We start from the raw sequence: 24,379 nt of genomic DNA, 5'->3' as shown, positions 1-24,379 counted from the left end.
GGTGCAGTATCGTCTGATTTATTGTCATTAGTATTTTCGATAACATCAATACGACTGGCCAATTCATCACATTTTTCAGTCAGTATTTTAACCTGATCATCGGTTTTAGAATCAGACGCATTAATCTGTTTTTGCAACTTGCGCGTAGTTTCGCTCAGTTTTTTAACATCAGCTTTGATAACATCACAATCCTGTGTTAGATCTAACTGTTAGAATCTATCTGTCACTGTTTGAATATTTACTGTGTGTGTATCTGTTTTTGATTTAAGGTCAGAAATTTCGTCCCGTAATTCCGCGTTCAATTGTTCTATGGTATTAATTTTGTCGGACACTGTAGTAATATTATTGTCTACATACGTCTTCGCTTTCGCGAATATTTTACGTTTGTCCTCTTGTCTCTGTGCAGTGATTGTTTCCATGACTTGTCGTTTTACTTTGTTTTGATCCTGAATAAATCTGCGGAAACGCGTATCACTGTTCTGTATGTGCTGATTAAAGCGCTCGTTAATCTGAGTGTTTTGCTGTTCGAATTTCGTGTCTATCTTTGCGTCCATAGCGCGCGAAAGTTCTACCGTCATTGCTCTAAACTCGTCCCGTAATTGTGCAGCTTTTTCAGAGCATTGGTTAGCGACTCCGCTAATTTCGTCTCTGAGTGTTTCTGTTGCGACTGTTTGCATTTCTCTTAATTCTTGCGCAACAGATTTAATTTCTTCGCTATTTTTTTGTGAACACGCCTCAATTTCTGCGCGCAGCTGTTCCTTAGTGTCATGGCACTGCGCGGCAACGGCTGTAATTTGTTCACTAAGTTTGTCTTGTTTTTTGTCATTATTGTCAAGTTTTTCATTTAAGTGTTTGTTATCTTCCCTAAGTTGTTTGAGATCTTTACTACTGTTGTCTTGGTTTTCCATCATTTGGTTAATTCGTTGCAGCAATAGTGTCATAAATTGATCCGAACCAAAATTAGCATTTCTATTCTCAGTACTGTTTAATGATGTACCTGCAGTTGTCGCACTTTGTGTGACCATTTGGTCATTTTGCAACTTACAAAAAGGATTATCAGCCCGATGTACACTGTCACTCACTATTTCGGAATTAAATAAATCCGTCTTACTTTGTGTATCCTGTTCATTTTCATTAGACAAATTCGTCTGTTCGTCACTTAAATTTTCCAAATCGGGTGTGTTAAGCTCGGCAGCGCTCATTACCATAGAGCATTCTGCGTCATCAATTGTCGTCAAGTTAACAGACGAGACAATTGAGTTCGTTTGTTCATCATTAAGGTGAAAGTCATCATTAGTGGTTGGAATGCACTGATTGTTAGTGAACGCAGGATTGTCATCATTACGTTGCGTATCACAATTACTATCGGTCACGTTGTTTAAGTCGGTAATTTCATTCACAATACTTCGCGATACACTATTCACAGTCTTTCGCGGCATTTTTACAATAGTCAAAATTTTTCACAAAACAAATCAACACAATGCAAAAGCAACACACAAATACAACAAAGCAACAAATTGCCGTTAACCTGTAGAGAGAAAGTCACAAGATTAATAAAAGCGTAGCGCCAAATCCTAATTATACTTAAGCAAATAAGAGCAGATATCTGACTGTTGCTCAAAAGACTCTCAACGAAATTCGATCCTGGACTGGGTGTCGCCAAGTGTAACCTCCCCACCGCAATTTTTAAAGAAAATATAGCAATACTTAATAGAAATGGGAGCCGAGTGTAACCTCCCCACAGAAATTTAAAAGAATGGCCAATATTATTTAGGGATGCTAATGTACATTGCGCTAAACGTAACCTGCGCACAATGAAATGTACTGACAATGGCAACAAAAATGTGAAATACGCAATCTGACTCAAATATAAATTCTTCACAAAATTTAAAGTCCGTTCAGTGACAAGAAAATACAATTAAACCGAACTATCGGTCTTTGGCCCTGTGTAAAACAATCAGAATTAAAGTCTTACCTCAGAATAAATGGATGTCACATATCTGCTCTTGTTGTTGCGCACCGCTTGGAGGAACTGCATTGCAAATAATAATATTCTCTTTTTTTGTGATTTTAGTGGAATTTTTCTTCAAAAGAAGTGGAATGAAATGGGAAGTGCAACAAAATCTTGAGTTCAATAAAAAATTAAATTTTTGAGAAAATGCTTTTGAAATAAAAAAAATTATTATTGGGAGACTTGTTGGAGAATAATTACAATAAATAAAATTTTTCATTATCTAATGATTATATTAATTAACAGTATACCTTATTCCTCATCTTGACCAGTGTTGCCGACCGCCTACATCACACAACCGCACTGGGCTGCTACTACTGACCGACCGCTCTGCATGACGACTACAGACTGAGTACTGCTCTCAACTAGACAGAGCTACAGACTCGCAACGACTGAACTGACAGACTCGCAACGACTGACTACTAACAGACTCGCAACGACTGCTACTGACAGACTCGCAACGACTACTACTAACAGAGAACCGCTCGCAACACTCGCGCGGTCAAGCGCATACTCTCTGGTCACAGATGCTACAATGCCTCGCCATCGCTGCTGCGTTACATACGTGTTTCAATGTCCAGAAGAGAATGGGCATCAGGATGAGGAAGTTGAAACAAAGTTTGAGAGACAAAAAACTTTGCAATGGTAAAAGCGGACGTGGCTGGCTGACAGACAAAATGATTGATGAACTATAGCAGTATTATGGGATGGCCATTAGAAACAATACTGAGGATTTGTTGAAAATGAAGCAGGCAGTATGTATGGTCTACCTAAATGATTTAAGTCTGAAACTCAAAAAGAAAACAATCTCATCAACGATATGATCAGCAAAACAAACGCTTTCCAGTATAAACTGAAGCTCCTCAAAAACAACCTTTCAGAGAAAAATACGCAACACTTTCCTGAACTAGGTAAGCGAGATATAAATTGTACCTTTATTAAGACAGCCTGACTTTTGTAACCGCTCTAATCAAAACGGTACTATGTTTTTGTTTGACAGCATTTGTGCAGGAAGGACCGCGCTTTGAAAAATACGTCGAGGTGCTACAATCCCTTGAAAATGCTTTTAACGACCGATTCCAGGTAATGTGCTGGTATATGACATACAGCTAAAAAAAGGAGATTGCGTTAAATATGCAAGTCTAACATTACATTAAAACCAATAGTACACATTACATGTTTATTAAAATCTAACGAATTTTAGTACTTCGGAACAACGGCTTACATTATTTTCATTTATTAACATTGGCTTTGTTATTGTTTCAGGAAATTACCTACCTGCAGCCAATTCTCGATGTTTTTGTGAAACCTTTTTCGATGGATATTGAAACTGCGCCTTCAGATTTTACATTTCGAGCTAATTGATTTGCAAAGCGGTGTTCACAGAAAGGATGTGTTTTACAATACAAAAGGTTTGCTCCAATTCTACCAGAATTTGCCGAAGGAAGAATTTCCCAAGTTACACAGAGAAGCAGCGAAGATTATTTCTATGTTTGGTTCCACTTTTGTATGTGAAAGGTTTTTTTCGGTTTTGTCTTGTACAAAAACTAGATTGCGTGCGAGTATTTCTAATTGTAACCTAAAAATTCTCTCAGAATTGCTGTCAGCCAATCTCTTGTTCAAGATCTTACAAGGGGAGGCCACCAATTGTGAAATTCAGATTCGATTAATACTGCGCATAATAAAAGCGCATGGCGAGAGGTGTAATGTGGCAAAGCACCAAGATGCACTTCTCAGCCGTTATCGAGAAAATCGACAGTTAAAAGAAACCGTTGCGGTGAAATACTCTCTACGATGATTAATTTTCTACAGCGTCGTGGCGCAGCGGTAAGCGCTCGGGCTCGTAATCCGAAGGTCGCTGGATATATATATATATGTAAACTATTAATGAATTGCTTATGCATGCTGGTGAAGGCGGATCGTTCTCCAATTGTACCGCCTCCATTTTTCCGTTTGTTTAACAGGGTGTACCAAAGCTCTCACGTCCGCACTGATTTTCGACGAGGTTACTAGTTGCGCTAGGGACCGCATCTACCTTCTTTCGAAGTTATCAGGCAACTACGCTGTTATGCAGCGGCTCGTTTCGGCGCATTCAACATCTGTCCTTCAACTGTAACGAGCGAGTAACGGAGTTTATATTTCATACCTGCACAGCACATTTGTGTTCGTGGGGTCTCTATTCCAATTCGAACGTTTGACTTACACTACACGCATTCGTTTCGGAATATCGTTTCTACGTCTTCCGTTAACTATACGTGGTTAACATTATGAAGACAATTAATAACATTTGTGAAATACAACTTTGTTTGCGGTTTTTCCACGACAAACGACTTTCAACAACTTATTATATGCATAATTGCTGCAACTGATTGCCGGGAAATATATATATATATATATATATATATATATATATATATATATATATATGTGTGTGTGTGTGTGTGTGTATACACATTTGAATTACAAAAAACAAATACTAAAAAAAAAAAAGGTTGCATCGCTCGAGATTGGATCCGGCGACCTTCGGATTACGAATCCGAGCACTTACCGCTGTGCCACGACGCTGTAGAAAATTATTAATCGTAGAGAGTATTTCACCGCAACGGTGTCTTTTAACCGTCGATTTTCTCGACAACGGCTGAGAAGTGCATCTTGGTGCTTTACCACATTACACCTCTGGCCATGAGCTTTTATTACGCGCAGTATGAATCGAATCTGAATTTCACAATTGGCGGACTCCCCTTGTTAGTAGCATAATTGCAAATAAAATAAAGATCACATAGGAAGATACGTTTGTGTTGAAACCAAATTTAAAATTGTTACCATTACAGTTATTATATAAATCTGTTTTGTACCGGTACACCAAACTAAGCTCTCCACCTAGTGTACATTAGTATTTGGCAATGACGAAGACAACAGGGTAAAAGCTTTGAAACAGGTCGAGACAGGCGGCGCGAGCGACACAAGCTAAGGAGGTGAGAGGCAGCGCTGTTGCGCAAAGCCGAGGAGTGGGGGGTCTGCACCGTCCTCAACAGAGCGCAGCCGCCTTCTGCACTCTGCACTGTGCGATGCACCGGTGCATGCACCCTCTGCGGCCCTGATATACAATATGGTGCAGAGTCCTTCTGAGTGACTAAAAATAAAAAATTAAGCATATATTCAGTTACAGTCTTTTGAAACATTAGAAGCCGTTCCTGATGATCTACATTTTCTGTTGCATTTTTTTTCCACGTCGATTAGAGTATTCAGCCAGCCGCAGTGGCCGAGCGGTTCTAGGCGCTACAGTCTGGAATCACGCGACCGCTACGGTCGCAGGTTCGAGTCCTGCCTCGGGCGTAGATGTGAGTGATTTTCTTAGGTTAGTTAGGTTTAAGCAGTTCTAAGTTCTCGGGGACTGATGACCTCAGAAGTCCCATAGTGCTCAGAGCCATTTGAACCATTTGATTAGGGTACTCAACTTTTCAGGGTGTGATAAAATACATAACCTGAGTCTACTGAACTAAAAAAAGAACATAATGTTATGCATAATTAAAATTATTTAGGATAACGTCCAAAAAAAATACGAAAAATTTTTACCGTGTAATTAAACAAATTATCCCCGATGTTGTTCAATCTGTATATTGAGCAAGCAGTAAAGGAAACAAAAGAAAAATTCGGAGTAGGTATTAAAATTCATGGAGAAGAAATAAAAACTTTGAGGTTCGCCGATGACATTGTAATTCTGTCAGAGACACAAAGGACTTGGAAGAGCAGTTGAATGGAATGGACAGTGTCTTGAAAGGAGGATATAAGATGAACATCAACAAAAGCAAAACAAGGATAATGGAATGTAGTCTAATTAAGTCGGGTGATGCTGAGGGAATTAGATTAGGAAATGAGGCACTTAAAGTAGTAAAGGAGTTTTGCTATTTAGGGAGCAAAATAACTGATGATGCTCGAAGTAGAGAGGATATAAAATGTAGGCTGGCAATGGCAAGGAAAGCGTTTCTGAAGAAGAGAAATTTGTTAACATCGAGTATAGATTTAAGTGTCCGGAAGTCATTTCTGAAAGTATTTGTATGGAATGTAGCCATGTATGGAAGTGAAACATGGACGATAAATAGTTTGGACAAGAAGAGAATAGAAGCTTTCGAAATGTGGTGCTACAGAAGAATGCTGAGGATTAGATGGGTAGATCACATAACTAATGAGGAAGTATTGAATAGGATTGGGGAGAAGAGGAGTTTGTGGCACAACTTGACCAGCAGAAGGGATCGGTTAGTAGGACATGTCCTGAGGCATCAAGGGATCACCAGTTTAGTATTGGAGGGCAGTGTGGAGGGTAAAAATCGTAGAGGGAGACCAAGAGATGAATACACTAAACAGATTCAGAAGGATGTAGGTTGCAGTAGGTACTGGGAGATGAAAAAGCTTGCACAGGATAGAGTAGCATGGAGAGCTGCATCAAACCAGTCTCAGGACTGAAGACCACAACAACAACAACAACAATTAAAAAATTGTATTTGCGAAAGCAGTGGCTGAAATACAATTACTGTACTTCATTAGACTCAGAACATATAGTTTAACGTTCTGTAAAAGTTTCATGTCAATGGCTACTGTGGGAAGTCAAGTCACTAAATTTAACATGTGTAACCGGAGCAACTGTTAGGGAGCAAAACTACATCCACATCAGACGACAACGTCTGTCATGCCGAAAAATTGATTGAAACCTATGGTCATGTACATGTGGCTCAGATTGTGCATGAACTCCACGTTTGCAATGGATGCTGTGCACAACACACTGTACTACCGAAAGACGCGTTCTCTCTCTGTACTACGGCAAATTGCTTGAAAGGCCTGGTTTCCCTGCACTTAATGTGGAATCCGGCGGATGGTGTTCCGTTGCTTCACCTTATCGTTACAGGGGAAACAACTCATGTGGCATTCGAGTAAGAGACATCTGGCCCTCATCCACTAACAGCAGAAGTCAAACCTATGCTATACGCCAAGAAATCTGTTGCCACCAACTTTCAGGACACGCTTCACTTGCAGAATATGATTCGATGAAAATGACCGGGATTGCTTGCAAAGATATCGTGTTGTCACACAACAGTATCCAACCCATGCGGCTTAGATTACATGTGATTTCGTCAGTATTTACCGTTTTACTATCCTGGAACACCCTCCACACAGCTCATATCTTGCACCAGCCGATTTTCATCTCTTCGGAACGTGAAGGATACCCCAGACTGGTCGTCACTTTAGAACTGATGCCGATGTTAAGGAGGATTTTCTTAAGTGCCTCCCAGAACTGCTCCATGATTTTCTTCATGACTTCGGAGGATGCAGATATCTGCCTGCTACATGCTAGAGACAGCATTATGTTACAAGCCTTGGAGGCAATATTTACTCAGAACACTTAATTCTTCCTAGGACCATTATGAGCAGTGCTCTCCTTCCACTGGCGCATCGCCAGAGGGGGTCACCGTGCTTAGCGTGCGATCGCTGGCGGCTTTCGGAGAGAGAGATGACTACCGTACAGGCAGTTGGTGGCAGATGGCCCGCGTGGACGGTATCCGAAGCTGCCTCACGCACAGTAGACTCTTGGTGGCTAGTATGTGCCGGTTGTTTGCTATTTATTTTGCTGCCCACAAGGTTGCATCGGTGAGATTGCCCCTAGTAGAGCGACAATAACCGTTCGACAGTTTGAATCTTCCTGTGGTCGATTGCGTGTGTTCACCGTCAAATGGTATATTGTCATCTTGATCTGCAAGTTCGCATCTTGCAGATTCGTGTCGTGGCTTTCCTGTGGCGTTCCCCGATATTCCTGTTGTTGTCAACGTGCGCCGTTGCACGGCAATTTGTTTAGCGGCAAGCAACAAGAGGAGCCTTTCGACAGAGCGACGTTATGTGTTCAATGAGCGTACAGTTGAAATTACTGTTGTTACCAAATACGTCGTTGCTCTGTGATTATTATTAACTTGGCAAGATTACTACCTTTTGAAAGAGCGCCGTTGATATTTCCTGTTGTTGTTAACGTGCGCCGTTGAATGGCAATTTGCTTAACGGCAAGACACAAGAAGAGCCTTTGTTAACGTGCGCCGTTGAATGGCAATTTGCTTAACGGCAAGACACAAGAAGAGCGTTTTGACACAGCGCCGTTGAGTGTTCAATCACCGTACAGTTGAAAATACTGTGATGACCAAATGTTTTACAGCCACTAGCAGTTGTACTCTGTGCTTGTGACTTGTTTGATTACATAGTTCTGTATTGCGGTTTAAGCCCCTTTTATGTATGTATATGTTAAGTCGGAGCAGGACTGGCGACTGATTATTAGCGTTGTTAGTAACACCTGCTGCTTGTTGCTTCAACGATTATCTTTTTGTAGTCCTTTATCTATGTCTGTTAATATTTAAAAAGTAAAATAATTCTGGGCACTTAATAGTCTTACCCGTAGCAGATTTACCTGGTAGCTTACGGCCATCATTCTGGGCTTTTTACTTCGTTGATTACATTTTTCTAGTTTTATGTACATACGTACGGTTTAACCCTTTCTGCGTCTGCGATTCCAAATGGCATCATTAAGTATTCCTAGCTTTTTTGAGCTTCCAATGCTTCAATGATACCGTTTGGCATCGTTTCGCGTAGTTTCAGGTTTGACCATCAGATTGCAGAGTCGTTTGGTTTCGTGATTCGCAGTTTGTTTGAAGTGCAGAACACAGAAGCGTCATGAGTTGTGCTACTGCATTTGTTAGTGCACAACGATTGTTGTGTTTAGTTTTGTTGTGTGCATACTGAAATTATTGGTTATGGAACCAACTTTACCTAGTTCCTCAAGGGCAAGGGAAAGAAACACAGTAAGTTTACAATACAGTTATGCACACATTTTTTGAGTAATTATTACGTAATTTTTAATGACACCATTTGGAGTCATTGATGCATTAGTATGTATGAGGTATGCAAAAATGAATTTGTATCATAAGAGTGAATTGTGTTTGTTCTTATATAATATTTCGTAGTTTTCATTCTTGCATCATAGTTTCTTTATACGTTAAGCGTGGAAAACATGAAGCTCTACAGGATGATGAAATTCTTCATATTTTTCTGTACGACGATGACTCTGAAATATCAGATGATGAAATTGTTTTCGATGATGAAAGTGACTATGATCCATCAGTACAGCAAGTATTGCCTCTACAGACGGAACCTGAATTGGACAGTTTCGAAGTATCTCTTACTGATGATGAAACTCCCCTATTTGTACGCCTTGAAACTTTAGGAGCAGGAAATGCAAATTTCCTGAGCTATACGTGGATATACAAGGATCTGCAGCCTATGGACCCTCAGTGTGCTGTGTAGTTTCGGATCCAATAAGTGAAGAACATTCTCCCCTCCAATATTTTGAAAGTTTTATTGATGAGTGTATAATTCACAATTTAGTTACGCAGACAAATCTACACTCTCCTCAAGTGTTACGACAAAGTATAAACACTAGTGCCAGTGAAATAAGATAGTTCATTGGCATTTATTTACTAAGTGGTATTGTGAGTGTGCCGAGATATTTTACAAGATGTATTGGACAAATAAGACAAGGTATAATCAGATAGCTGGCATGATGGCACTCCTCCGATTTTACAAGTTGAGGAGGTATTTGCAGGTGAACGACAATGCAAATATGTTTGCTTTAACATTAACATATGTTTTTCAGTGGTGTCCGCCTTTAGCAGAACACTATTTTGTTTTTTTCTCAGACAGGTTTCACTGCAGTTGCTGTATCATCAGTGGCTTTTTTAATTGATATGGCTGTTGAACATAAGGAATATTCCTTACTGTTTAAATATAAACAAATATTAGTTTCCAAATCGTAATTACAGGTTTTTGAGGAGTGCATAAAATTGTGTATTCATACCTTCTTACCACATGGTGTGGTATTCTAACTGTATTACGTTTTTATAGTGTCTGTTTTTCTTTACAGTTCGTCATCTGCAACTATATACAACTTAATGTACTCCTCAAAAACCTGTAACTACGATTTAGAAACTGACATTTGTATGTATTTAAACAGTAAAGAACATTCCTTATGTTTAACAGCTATAACAATAAAAAATCACTGATGATGCTGCAACTGCAGTGAAACACGTCTGGGACAAAAACAAAATAGTGTTTCGCAAAGGCGGACCCCACTCAAAAACATATGTTATTGTTAAAGCAAACACAGACAAAAGAGCTTCAACATCAAGATGATTATCTCCTCAGTAGCATACAAGCTACATCGAACTTTTATTTTTTTTTCTAACACAGGCAATGGTTCATGGTGTGGGTTCCTGTAGTCATGTCCTAGTTCATGAACCACGGGCAACGTATGAGTGGCCAAGTAAGTGGTCCCGACAGTCGGGATACCAGTTACTTTGGAATAAGGCTGGGCATCTCGGACATATTCTGAGTCGTGGTCACCTTTGTGCTCATACGGCAAAGACTACCAAATCCACCGGTTAGTCCCTTTGCCGTTAGGGGTAAAACCCAATGGGACTCGGGGCAAGTAAGGCTAGCAACCTGCTTCCCTGATACTTTAAATATGATGCTGGAAACAATCAGAGCAAAATGCCTCGGACCTTTGGAGGTGACGGAGTCCCACCTCTAACTGACAAAACAGGGACTCCTAAGATACGACTTGGCAAACAAATGGTAATGAGATGGGGAGCTATTAATATCAATGGGGGCTACTCTTGGAAGAAGGTAGAGCTGGCAGAGGCTGCAAGTAAGATGGGGCTGGACGTTTTAGCTGTTAGTGACATTCGGGTAAGGGGTGAGAAAGAAGAAGAAATGGGAGAATACAAGGTCTACTTGTCAGGAGTCAAAGCAGGAATAGCACAATGGGGTGTAGGACTTTACATCAGGAAAGAAATGGAACCCAGCGTATTTGCAATAAGGTATGTAAACGAACGACTGATGTGGATAGATTTGACAGTGTCTAGCAAGAAAATTAGGATTGTGTCAGGATATTCGCGTTGTGAAGGGACTGATCAAGATAAGGTGGATAGTTTTTATGAGGCACTCAGTGATGTAGTTGTTAGAGTAAAGCACAAGGACAGTGTTCTGCTCATGGGTGATTTTAACGCCAGGATTGGAAATCGAACAGAAGGGTATGAAAAGGTTATTGGTAAATTTGGAGAGGGTATGGAGGCCAAAAGGAACGGGCAGCAACTCTTGGATTTCTGTGCCAGTATGGGCTTAGTAATCACAAACTCCTTTTTTAAACATAAGAACATTCACCGGTAGACTTGGGAAAGCAGGGGAACCAGATCTGTCATTGACTTTATAATAACAGATCAGGAATTCAGGAAGGCTGTGAGGGACACACGTGTATCCGGGGGATTCTTTGATGACACTGATCATTATTTAATCTGCAGTGAAATTGGGATTGCGAGGCCGAAAGTGCAGGAGGTCAGGTCCATATGTAGGAGGATAAGAGTGGAGAAACTTCAGGATAAGAAAATCAGGCACAAGCACATAACAGCAAACTCAGAAAGGTACCAGCTAGTTGAATGTAGTCAATTACAGTCATTGGAAAAGGAATGGACAAGGTACAGGGACACAGTACTAGAAGTGGCTAAAGAATGTCTTGGAACAGTAGTGTGTAAAAGTAGGAAGAAGCAAACAGCTTGGTGGAATGACAGTCAAGGCAGCCTGTAAAAGGAAAAAGAAGGCGTATAAAAAGTGGCTACATACTAGAACTCAGGTAGACAGAGAAAGTTATGTTGAAGAAAGAAACAAAGCCAAACAGATAATTGCAGCATCCAAGAAGAAATCTTGGGAAGACTTTGGAAACAGGTTGGAGACATTGGGTCAAGCTGCTGGAAAACCATTCTGGAGTGTAATTAGCAGTCTTCGAAAGGGAGGTAAGAAGGAAATGACAAGTATTTTGGACAGGTCAGGAAAACTGCTGGTGAATCCTGTGGATGCCCTGGGCAGATGGAGGGAATATTTTGAAGAGTTGTTCAATGTACGTGAAAATACGATCAGTAATGTTTCAGATTTCGAGGTAGAATGGGATAGGAATGATGATGGAAATAGGATCACGTTTGAGGAAGTGGAGAAAATGGTCAATAGATTGCAGTGCAATAAAGCAGCTGGGGTGGATGAAATTAAGTCGGAACTCATCAAGTACAGTGGAATGTCAGTTCTAAAATGGCTACACAGGATAATTGAAATGGCCTAAGAGTCGGGACAGGTTCCATCAGACTGGACAAAAGCAGTAATCACACCAATCTTTAAACATGGAAACAGAAAAGATTGTAACAACTACAGAGGTATCTCTTTAATCAGCGTTGTGGGTAAAATCTTCTCAGGTATTGTTGAAAGGAAAGTGCGAGTATTAGTTGAGGAGCAATTGGATGAAAATCAGTGTGGGTTTAGGCCTCTTAGAGGTTGTCAGGACCAGATCTTTAGCTTACGACAAATAATGGAGAAGTGTTATGAGTGGAACAGGGAATTGTATCTATGCTTTATAGATCTAGAAAAGGCATATGACCGGGTTCCTAGGAGGAAGTTATTGTCTGTTCTACGAGATTATGGAATAGGAGGCAAACTTTTGCAAGCAATTAAAGGTCTTTACGTGGATAGTCAGGCAGCAGTTAGAGTTGACGGTAAACTGAGTTCATGGTTCAGCGTAGTTTCAGGGGTAAGACAAGGCTGCAACCTGTCTCCACTGTTGTTCATATTGTTTATGGATCATATGTTGAAAACAATAGACTGGCTGGGTGAGATTAAGATATGTGAACACAAAATAAGCAGTCTTGCATATGCGGATGACTTAGTTGTGATGGCAGATTCGATTGAAAGTTTGCAGAGTAATATTTCAGAGCTAGATCAGAAATGTAAGGACTATGGTATGAAGATTAGCATCTCCAAAGCGAAAGTAATATCAGTGGGAAAGAAATATAAATGGATTGAGTGCCAAATAGGAGGAACAAAGTTAGAACAGGTGGACGGTTTCAAGTACTTAGGATGCATATTCTCACAGGATGGCAACATAGTGAAAGAACTGGCAGCGAGGGGTAGTAAGGCTAATGCAGTGAGCGCTCAGCTACGATCTACTCTCTTCTGCAAGAAGGAAGTCAGTACCAAGACTAAGTTATCTGTGCACCGTTCAATCTTTCGACCAACTTTGTTGTATGGGAGCGAAAGCTGGGTGGATTCAGGTTACCTTATCGACAAGGTTGAGGTTACGGATATGAAAGTAGCTAGGATGATTGCAGGTACTAGTAGATGGGAACAATGGCAGGAGGGTGTCTACAATGAGGAAATCAAAGAAAAACTGGGAATGAACTCTATAGATGTAGCAGTCAGGGCGAACAGGCTTAGATGGTGGGGTCATGTTACACGCATGGGAGAAGCAAGGTTACCCAAGAGACTCATGGGTTCGGCAGTAGAGGGTAGGAGGAGTCGGGGCAGACCAAGGAGAAGGTACCTGGATTCGGTTAAGAATGATTTTGAAGTAATAGGTTTAACATCAGAAGAGGCACCAATGTTAGCACTGAATAGGGGATCATGGAGGAATTTTATAAGGGGGGCTATGCTCCAGACTGAACGCTGAAAGGCATAATCAGTCTTAAATGATGATGATGATGTTGATGATGAGGCAATAAACTAAACCTCTTGTGCCTGACGGTAGCGTGTACTCTCCATCATTTGCTTTCTAAACCTCAATTATTTTCGTTTCTTTTCACTTCCAGTAGGTTTCTGCATCTGATTGCAGAAAGATTTTTATTGCAGTGTTAGCATGGCCTCAAAAATGAAGGGCATTTCCGTTAATCTTAAGTAATTTTGAATTATAACACGTTTAAAATATGTTGCAAGTTCCTAATACCTCATTACGCTGCTGTTTAATAGGCCGATTTATTTATTTATTTCGATGTAACACTGTGCGCTACATTCGGCAACCACCCATACTTTCATATTTCCAAGAGAGAATACAAGAGGAGAATGAAGAAGAGAAGGAAGAATGTGATGAAAATGGTGTTGTATTTCTCATAAGGAAACGTCTCTGAACTCCGAACTCTGCGTCATCGCTGGCAGTAAGGGTGTTCCATGTCATATGTCTACCTAAGACGCAGATTAAAACTCAGAAAAGTCGTTTCGGATGTGACTGTTCTGGATGTTGGTGTTTCACACTCGCACAGTACACTAACTGAAAGATATATCTATGACACAAAGAAAAAAAGGGACGGCTTTTAGCAATTCCGAAATAAAAATAGCAGGATAGACGATATGCTAAGTAACTTCCAAAGCAAGTTACACATCTCAACCCTCGAGTGACCCGTTGTCAGAAGAGAACCGTGTTCTGGGTGTCCTGCAGACAGAGTTCTGGTGCGGTACTGGTAACTGGTGCATCAGAGTATGGGCGTGAAATGACACAACTCAAAACCTACTCCATATTTGAAGTACGCTGGACATTAAGATTCTTGTGAGTAAAACGTCTAAACTGCCTACAGATTCTCTGTGAAAGACTTTCTGTATTAGTATCAAATGTAATATCGCCCCCAGCCTTTGTACAATAGTGCCAACAATTTGTTCAAGGCCACACAGACGTGGGTGATGGCTGCCCGGGGTGGAAGGCCATCAAAAATGACGTCGAGCACAGAAAAAAATATCCAGGCTGTCGAGGAACTGATTCGCAGTAATTTCAGATATTCCGACGATTAAAACTTTCACAGGGCGACTCTGGATCGCTAAGTAGAGAAGGAGCGGATTTCTACTGTCGAGGACGTGCGCTATACGTAGATTGTTCTGATGATTTTTGACAGAGACCTGGTGACAAAGTTCAAAAATTTTGTCATGTATCTGTGTCACCTTTAGATGTACTGCTGTATTCAATGAAAGTTACATGGCTTGCCATAATATATTTTGAAGTCGCCTCGTATGAAAAATTCTCTGAATTTTCAGATATAATCCTAAAATAACGTTTTGCGGTCCTTGCGTAAATATATTTTGTGCTTTGGTTGTCAATTTACAAATAAAGTCAATGAAAGAAATCGCTGAAAACATGTCACTAGCAGGATAAAAAACGTATTTTTGCAATGATGTAGCATATGCGCTACATACTATAATTTTTGGCTGAAATGCAACAGTATTTCAAAACATTAAACATGGCTGCGATTTAGCAACTCTATTAATTTGAAGAGTTTGAAGAAATCAGCCAACCAGTTGCAAACCAAAGGTTTATTTAGCCCTTGGCCTAGGTTTCGATATCTCTAAAAATATCTTCTGCAAAAGGAGTGGGCTCTCTTACACCAATTTACCACCATTTGACGTAACGAAACCCACTCCTTCTGGAGATGATATTTTTAGAAATACCGAAACCCAGGTCGACAAAATAAATCTTTGGTTTGCAACTGGTTGGCTGATTTTTTCAACCTCTTGCAACAATATTTTAAATTCAATATTTTAGTTTTAGGCTTATTTTGTCCTGCAACCGCACATTGAGCATCTACACAATATTTTCATTTACAAAATGTGGGATAAGAACTGAGGAGACTCTACATATTATTTTCAAACTTGAATATTACCGAACGGCTCATCTACAACAAAATACTGACAAAAAACCGGAACAGGCAGCGTTTTGTCACAGTGTTGGCTTTAATAGGCAATACTTTTTTTTTTGAAATTTGTCGTAAGGTCTTATGGGACCAAACTGCTGAGGTCATCGGTCCGTAAGCCTACGCACTACTTAATCTAACTTACTTATACTGTGGACAACACACACATCCATGCCCGAGGAAGGACTCGAACCTCCTACGGGGGGAGCCAATCAGACCGTGACAAGATGCCTGGGACTCCGCGGCTACCTCGCGCTGAATAGGCAAGCTGAACTTTCTAGTGCTTTTTAAAGACCCCTAATTTTGTAAGAACGCAGTTTAAGATCTTCATGTCGAATGTATTGTAGGTTGTTAAGAGGAAGGACAAATAATGGAACCGAACAGGAAATGGAGAAATCCAAAGAAGCAGCAATCACGTTAGTAGCGCAGTAGGTGCCCTCTAGTCTCTTGTTCTGGAGAGGAAATTTGAAATCCCGGTACTGTTATTTAGACATAAGTTTCAACTTTTTCCCTCACCTGCCTAAACCCAATATCAGGGTGGTCCCAATGAAATTAACGTACCCGAATTGTTTCTCCGATCCTCGTATTCTCCATAGATTAGTGAGTGGAACAGAAAGCGAATGCCTAAAAGGTGTAGAAAAGTTCCCTCTATACGCAACTTAAGATAGTTTGCAGAGTATGTACCTGGATGTAGTTGAAAACTCGATTTGAATTTTTGTTCCGCACTAGTACCTAAAGTAGCAACCTTTGCATGTTTCCTTTGCAATCTGAATATTAGATTTAAGGAACAGCAACTGTTTAAAGAGCACTGTCCTTTGTTTCCCGGTCAGTCATTTTTAATCCACCATAGTATACAACAGTAATGCATCAAGCGGACCAACTATGGTTCAATCTTTGTTACGAGAAGCTGCAGCATAACTTACTGATATTGCGAAAACATCCGAAAAAAACGGTAGGCTGCTGTGGCCGAGTGGTTCTAGGCGCTTCATTCCAGAACCGCGCTGCTGCTACTGTCGCAGGTTCAAATCCTGCCTCGGCCATGGATGTGTGTGATGTCCTTAGGTTAGTTAGGTTTAAGTAGTTCTAAGTCTAGGGGACTGATGACCTCAGATGTTAAGTCCCATAGTGCTTCGAGCCATTTTTGAACGGAAAAAAAGTCCATCCTCTGGTACCACATGGCCTATGTTACTGTTTTTATTGGTGTCTGGATGAATAATTATGAATACTGATAAAATTATGAATAATGAATTATAAAATTATGAATACTGATAAATTTTAAGAGTCAGTGTGAGCATTTGATACCGGGTTTGGCCATGAGGTGACGTTGTACTGTTGTGGTGGGTGATATTCATTACTCAGATATTAAACATTATCTACAGATGTCGTAGGAAGTAACGAGCGAAAACAATAGTTAAAATTTACTTGAATTTGAAATCATTAGGGCTATGAAATTCTTGCCTGTCGAGCTACTTCCTTTGAGAGATCAGTATTCAGATGGTGTGTTATATTGATGTTAACCTACTAATACTTTCTGCGCAGCGTTTCATTAGTTCCCAGGACCTTGGGCTGTGAGCATTGGTATCACCTTTTAGCTTTGTCTACTGCCATTGATGTTTGCCTTTTAGTATTGGTACCGGTCAAGTGATGTTTTCGATACGGTATTTCGTTACCTCGGGCGGCTTTTGGCTGTGTATTGGTATAACTATTTAGCTTTTTGTTCTGCTGTAGGTTTTTATTGTTTGTGTTGTTTTCAGTCTTTTAAGCTGAGCTACGTAGGTGAAGTGATGTTTTCGATACAAGCTATAGTTTGTTAGTGCTTATTTTCATTTCTTGTGTCTTTGAAACCAATAATTGTATTATGTTTGACTGGTTGTTTCATTTTCTATATTTGCTGTTAACGTGGTTTTTCTGTTGTTAGTTTATATTTTATTTTGTCTCCGGCCGTTGTGCATGAATTTACGCGTACAGCTTGCATGATTACATAGATAAGGCTATATCATAATTTAATGTCGCTATATCTATGTAAACATCTGAGCTGTACGCGTAAATTCACGCACAATCGCCGGAGACAAAATAAAATATAAACTAACAACTGAAAAACCACGATAACAAGAAATTTATTCCAGGATGACAGATTCATTCTTATATTACACTTGAGAATTTACTCATTATAACAACATTTTACTGATGTGAGGATTACTGCTTGTTTAGTCGAATCGAAATCATATAACTTGTCAAGATCGGTGATCAGTTATGTAGAATTTTTTAATGACATTTTCACCATCAGTTAAAGAAATTTTTTATTTCACGATTGCAATTTCGGCTTTTGGACTGTTTTCAATTTGTACTTTAAAAGATTTTGATTCATGTATACATAGCAGAGGATTTTAAAGTTTGACATGTGCTGAATCAAAATCGTATGCAGTACCACTTCAAAATGGCACAAAGGCCGATGCTTTAAAAGTAAAACAAATTTCTATAGCTAACGGCGAAAATTATACCCTTTAAAAAATCATTTAACAAGTTTTTATTCAATATTTAGATTGCATACTCTATAAAACAGAACTGTGAAGTTTCATTACCAAATGATGAATTTTTTCATCGGCTGTCTCTGGATGACCTGGACTGACCGATCGAACCACGTTCCACATTCTGTGCTGCTGTGACTACGTTTGAGATGATACAAATATGAAATTTCTTAAATACCAAGTCAGAAGGAGCATCTGACCACATACCGAACGTTAGAAACGAAACTGTTTAGTAATAACGTGAAAGGGGGTAGTTACGCTAAATATTACACAGTACTTGGCACACTAATTACTTCAGCTGCCTAGCAACGAACAAAATCAGTGTATATTAGTACTTTTTTACAACAACATTATGAGGATTGTCCTTACCGAATGAACAATACTTTTATCAAAATTTCTCCCTCATTACTGGGACGTATTTATTTTACTGACTGAACGTCGTTTAAAGTTACAAAGAATCAAATCTCAAAAACATTGTCGAGATGCAGAAAGAGCTGCAGGGAATCTATGTAATGCTTCAGGGCCTCATAGCTACACTCATTTTCTCTGCCTCGTGATGACTGGGTGTTGTGTGATGTCCTTAGGTTAGTTAGGTTTAAGTAGTTCTAAGTTCTAGGGGACTGATGACCATAGATGTTACGTCCCATAGTGCTCAGAGCCATTTGAACCATTTTTTAGCTACACTCAAAATCTCAGCGTAAACAAATGAAAGACGCTGACCACAAACAGGACGGAATACTTGTGCCTCTTTACTACACGTCTCATCACATGTTATTAGATCCATCCGCAAATGATAGGGTTGGTTACATCTGGATCAATATAAAGGGGGTGAACAGCAGACGACGGGGAACTGTAATATGTCCTGCGAATGTGAATCGCCCACGACGAAGGAGGTAGTCAAGAATAGGAACTGATGAAAACTGATTGGTAGTCTTTGATCTCTATAACAGGGTACGATTTATAGAAGAGATACAGGAGGTTCGCAGAAATATAGCGTCCTATATTTTTTTTTTTTATCGAAATGCTAAAGAGTAGCCAGGCGCTCATTCAGTTGCAGACGGCAACTTCCGTTGCTTCCTGTTTATGTAGAGTACGTTCCACTTCTTTGTATATTTGTGTCGATCTGTCCTTGACGGGAAAGAGTCTAGACCATTTGGAAACTTACTAAAAGTCCATGCATCACAGTGCCTTGAGCTGGTTTACCAAATATGAGTGTAGATGCTGCTGCAGGTATAGATGAAGCTTTAGATATTACATAACAAAATGATGACTTCTAGACTTCGCATATTGCAGTTACAGGGAATCCATTTGAAGACTACTTTTATTATCTCATAATGTTAAGCGAAACTGAAACTGTCGCTTTGCGCTCAATATTTTAGAAAATCGTATTGTTACGTGGCGGTAGCGATGGTACTGAAAGCGTGTAACACACGTTGTTATTTTATGCCTTTAGGTGCAGAAGCTGTAGTAGCTGCCACAAAGCTGTACAGCTTTGAGCGAGCGCTACTGCAAGTGCAGAGCATGGACCGCAGGCAGCATGCTAGTGCCAAGCTCTATGCTAGTGCGCAACAACACAGAATCTCCCAGTATTTACTCGTAGAACAGCAGCTGTCTGTTACGCAATGCAACACTGCTGTCGGCAATCCAGCCGGCTAGTTTCATTAACATGTAGCTCTTGGGAAACCGTCCTGTGACACCCAAATAAGTTCCAAATACATTTTTTCGTCTACGTGTTATGTACCACTTGAAAAGAACGTCCACTTATCAGTTGTACAGCTATGAGAGGTGTGTGAGAAATGTGTTGATACTGAGTTTTTATCTACCAAAGTTTTTACTTTTTTCAAACGAAACAATTGTCCACTTCAAAGCAGTTCCCTTCCGCTGAATGTTCTCCAGAGTCCTAAGACGACCTCCCTTTACAACATCTTTCAGTTTCGCGAAAAAAGTCATAAGAACTCAAGATCAGTTGAACAGGGGGAACAACTGGACTGCCTTTTGAGGTCAAAAATTCCGCGATACATGTGGCCCTGTGACATTTGTCGTTACCGTGATCAGCATCCACTTGTCTGCAATGTCCAGTCTCATTAGATGCACCTATTTCCAGAGCCTTTCACAGATATCTTTGTAAAACACGTGGTTGACAGTATGCCATCAAAGAACCAATTCTTTATGCACTATACCCCTGATGTCAAAAAAGGCAGATCACCATTGTTTTGATCTTTGATTTGTGAGGTTTATCTTCAGTGTGTCTCGGCCTTCCAAAAATGATTTGTGCCAGCGAAAAACTGCTTCTCTTGATAAGAAATGTTCCACATAGACCTTTTTCAAATTTTCAGATATTAGACTTGCGGATTCCCCAAAACAAAACTTAATGGCTTAGCGTTGCTCCAAATTCCACTGTTCCATTTTCGTAACACCCAACAAAGACACGTCTTCACTGACGGCGCTCTAAAAAATCACGTGATAGCTGTACGGGGTTGAAACTCAGACCGAACATCTGAAAGTACAGAAGTACCAAAGTACACAAGTAGAGCAACACACCATTGCCAGGTAGGACGCAGTGCTGTCAGTCTCACTACTCTTAGTACTTTTCTCACACACCTGGTATGTTATTGAAAGAGTCAATTGCTATTTTAAAATAAAGAGAGAGTAGCAGTAAGGAGATGCCTTTGTAAGGTGTTGTGTAATTGTTCAAACGAAGGTTAACTATATAAAAATAATGTGCAGCACAGACAACTGTAACTAAAGCCACTCCATCCTCAGGAAAGAAAGTCTCGTCCCATTCTGGATCACCCTCGTTTGTGATGATGCGAAAGCACTGCTTATTATCTACAGTGTATGATGTTGCCGATAAATAGACAGAGGGCAAGGGCGACTATGGCACAACATTACATCACATATGGGCAGACTGAAATGGTAGCTGTTCCACGATTAACGTCTTCACCGAATTCTACAAAGCTGATACTTCAGTATGTTCGTGTTTGTGGAATACGTTGCTAAGAATTACGTCCTTAATCATGACAATTTTGAGTTTTTTCATTACAGATAAAATACATTGCTGCAGATAAATAGCCGGCCGCGGTGGTCTAGCGATTCTAGGCGCTCAGTCCGAAACCGCGCGACTGCTACGGTCGCAGGTTCGAATCCTGCCTCGGGCATGGATGTGTGTGATGTCCTTAGGTTAGTTAGGTTTAAGTAGTTCTAAGTTCTAGGGGACTGATGACCACAGCAGTTAAGTCCCATAGTGCTCAGAGCCATTTGAACCATTTTGCAGATAAATAACGGAGAAAGTCCATGCTGACTTTGGATATGCCTAACGTTGCCGGAACTTTTCAGAATATGCTCTGCGTCTGGGGTAATACATTTGATAATCCACGCAGTGTGAAAGTATTCCAGCCACTGATAATGAAGACAATAAAAGCGACACTGTCGAATACTTATTGACGGCGTGTTAGAATTGTCACAGGCTCTTGAGTGTGGTACACAGTTGACACCTCCAGCTGTGCAAATATTTTTACATCATACCTCACTACAAATAAACTCTCAATGACTAAGCGGAAAGTAACACTACATGAACAGGAGCAAACTGAAGTCACTTTTTTTGTTCGCCTGCTCACACAAAAGAACATGACAGGAAATGCTGGGGAGGTATACTATGCAAAAGGAAAAGCGAGTAGCACTCGTGGTGGGGCAAGTTGCCTGTCCCGGAAGAATGCTAGAACTCCCGTTCAAGATCTGTGCAGACATTCCGTCTATATGTGTTTCTTGCGCTAGTATTATTAGAAACTCATATCTTAATTCCATCTAGTGTTAATGCACTTTCTGAAGAATACATCCCGGAATACTCCACACACTGTGTCACTAATGACTCATAAGGTGCGCCACGGAAGGCCGCTGTAACTTCTTAATTCAATCTAGTGTTAATGCACTTTCTGAGGAATACATCGCCGAGTATTCCGCACACTGTGTCAAGAATGATTCATAAGGTAGCGCTACGGAAGGTCTCTATAACGTCGTGGAACACCTTTTAGTTGCTACGAGGCCCACGAGAAAGACAAGTCGTAGAAGGTACGTCACAGCCGTCACACTGCAGATCGTTCGAGTGCCAGCAACCATTCCTGTCGGGGAGCGAAAAATTATTTCAGACCGGGTTGATCATTCTTGACTGTGCGTTTAAATCCATGCAGGCTCTCGATAACATACGACAAACGCAAGACCTTTAGTAGGTAGCTTTTCAGTATATATCGATTTCCCGTGGGGTCTACAACAGCTGGTCGTGCGGTAGCGTTCTCGCTTCCCACGCCCGGGTTGCCGGGTTCGATTCCCGGCGGGGTGAGGGATTTTCTCTGCCTCGTGATGACTGGGTGTTGTGTGATGTCCTTCGGTTAGTTAGGTTTAAGTAGTTCTAAGTTCTAGGGGACTGATGACCATAGATGTTAAGTCCCATAGTGCTCAGAGCCATTTGAACCATTTTTTCTACAAGAGCCAAGCGTTTGCAAAGTATCGTGGAGAAGGCAACTACTCTGACGTCACAAGTCCGTTGCAGTTTCCGTAGTTCTTGTGGGCCCTGTAGCTGTTTCTTGTGACGCAGTGGGGTGGATAGAGTGTAGAATCAGCTGCTTCCTCTTCCGTTGGCACACTTATGAAAGAAGTAAGTTCATGCCTGCAAAAAATTTCACTCTACCGTCCCTCGCCCTCAACCTGCCCGTCCACCTCGTTACCTCCCCCCCCCCCCCCCCCACGGAAGACAATTTATCCCTTAAACACCTCTTCTGCACTTATATGTGGTACAAACATTTAATTATTTGTCCTTAATCCACACCGTTTACCACTGATTTACAATTAAATCATTATGTTTAGTAGCATTTGTTGGTCTTAATCCATATCTTTTAACACTGATTTATACTGAGTCGTGTTAAAATTGATGTTTTGAAGAACCCGCCGCAGTGCGTAGTGTGAAACAGTCGCCCTCCGTTTCTGGCGGTGGCGGCGCTGTGGCAATCGCAGCGTTGGTGTCTCCCTCTGGTGGGAAAGGGGAAAGCTTTCCTGTTCACGTGCATTTAAGGGGCGCTATGAGCTCGCCAGTAGACCTCCCACAAACTCGATCCTCCTCATCCACTTGTCTCCCCATCCTCTCCCACCCCTGCCTGCTGCCGCGCCTGTATTCCCACGTCCCACCCGGTCTCCATCTCTCCACCCTCCTTACCCTCTCCCACAGTGGCTTCCGCCAGCTCCCCCTCCCTGATGATGTCCTCCTCCCCTCCATCTACCCCTCCTATCAACTTTGATCCTCTCCCCCACTTCCTGAGTCCATTTCTTTTGGCACCCTCCCTCCCTTCTCTTCCCTTCCCTTCTCTTTCCTTTTCCCCCATCCCTTCCCTCCTCCCCTCTTCCCCTGGGCTTCCCCTGCCCCTTCCTCCCTCCCCCTATCTCCCCTGCCCGTAGCATCTCTGCTCTCCCCTCTCCCTCTCCCATTCCCCTTCCTCCTCCTCCTCTCTTGGCAGGTCCCCGGACTCGCACACGCTCAGTGAACATTCGCGCGCCGAAGATCATCGCCATCAGTGTCTCGTGTGTGTGCCTTCGTTTGTGTGTAGTGTTGTTCGCCGTCACGCCACCACCGTTCACGTGTGCCGTCGCCATCATCCATGTTATGTGCGCCGTGTCAACTAGTGTTAGTGATGTTTCTCGTCCAGTGTGAACGGCTCCATGTCTTTTTGTTTTTTAGTGTCTACATTTTTTGCCCGCCGTTTTGACTGTATTCTCTGTGCCACCTCTATGTAATACTTATTGTCAAACTCAAGGCTGAAGAGCGGCGTACTATGCTGCTGACAGCCCCCCTTTGTATAAGGTGTTTAAAATCATAATAAAGAAAAAAAAAGAAAAAACTCGCCAGTACGTCAGTCTGGGTTGTCTTTCGTCCCCAGCTTGCTAGTCTGTCTCTCGTGCACATTTGTTATGCAGTTAGTGTCTGTCTGTCGTCCGGAGCTGCCTCTGTCATGTTTGTCGGATTTGGTGTGTTACCGAATTTATTGCTTGGAATGTAACGGCCTGATTCCTGAAATATGTTTTGATCTTGCCTATCATCTTGAGAGGCGATATCTGTGTAGTGTAGCGCGTGTGAAGTTGTTTGGCCAACCCTGTAGAATTTTATATAAGATTGCATTTCATGGGCCTTTATTTAAATTATAATTTTATTATATAAAGTTGCCATCCTTTCAACGTAAGACTTTTCTTAGAAGTTAAAACCAAGTTGCACGGTCGGT

Source organism: Schistocerca americana, chromosome 1 (assembly GCF_021461395.2).
Source record: "Schistocerca americana isolate TAMUIC-IGC-003095 chromosome 1, iqSchAmer2.1, whole genome shotgun sequence".
In the NCBI taxonomy this organism is placed as follows: domain Eukaryota; kingdom Metazoa; phylum Arthropoda; class Insecta; order Orthoptera; family Acrididae; genus Schistocerca; species Schistocerca americana.
Note: the sequence above shows the minus strand (reverse complement) of the source record.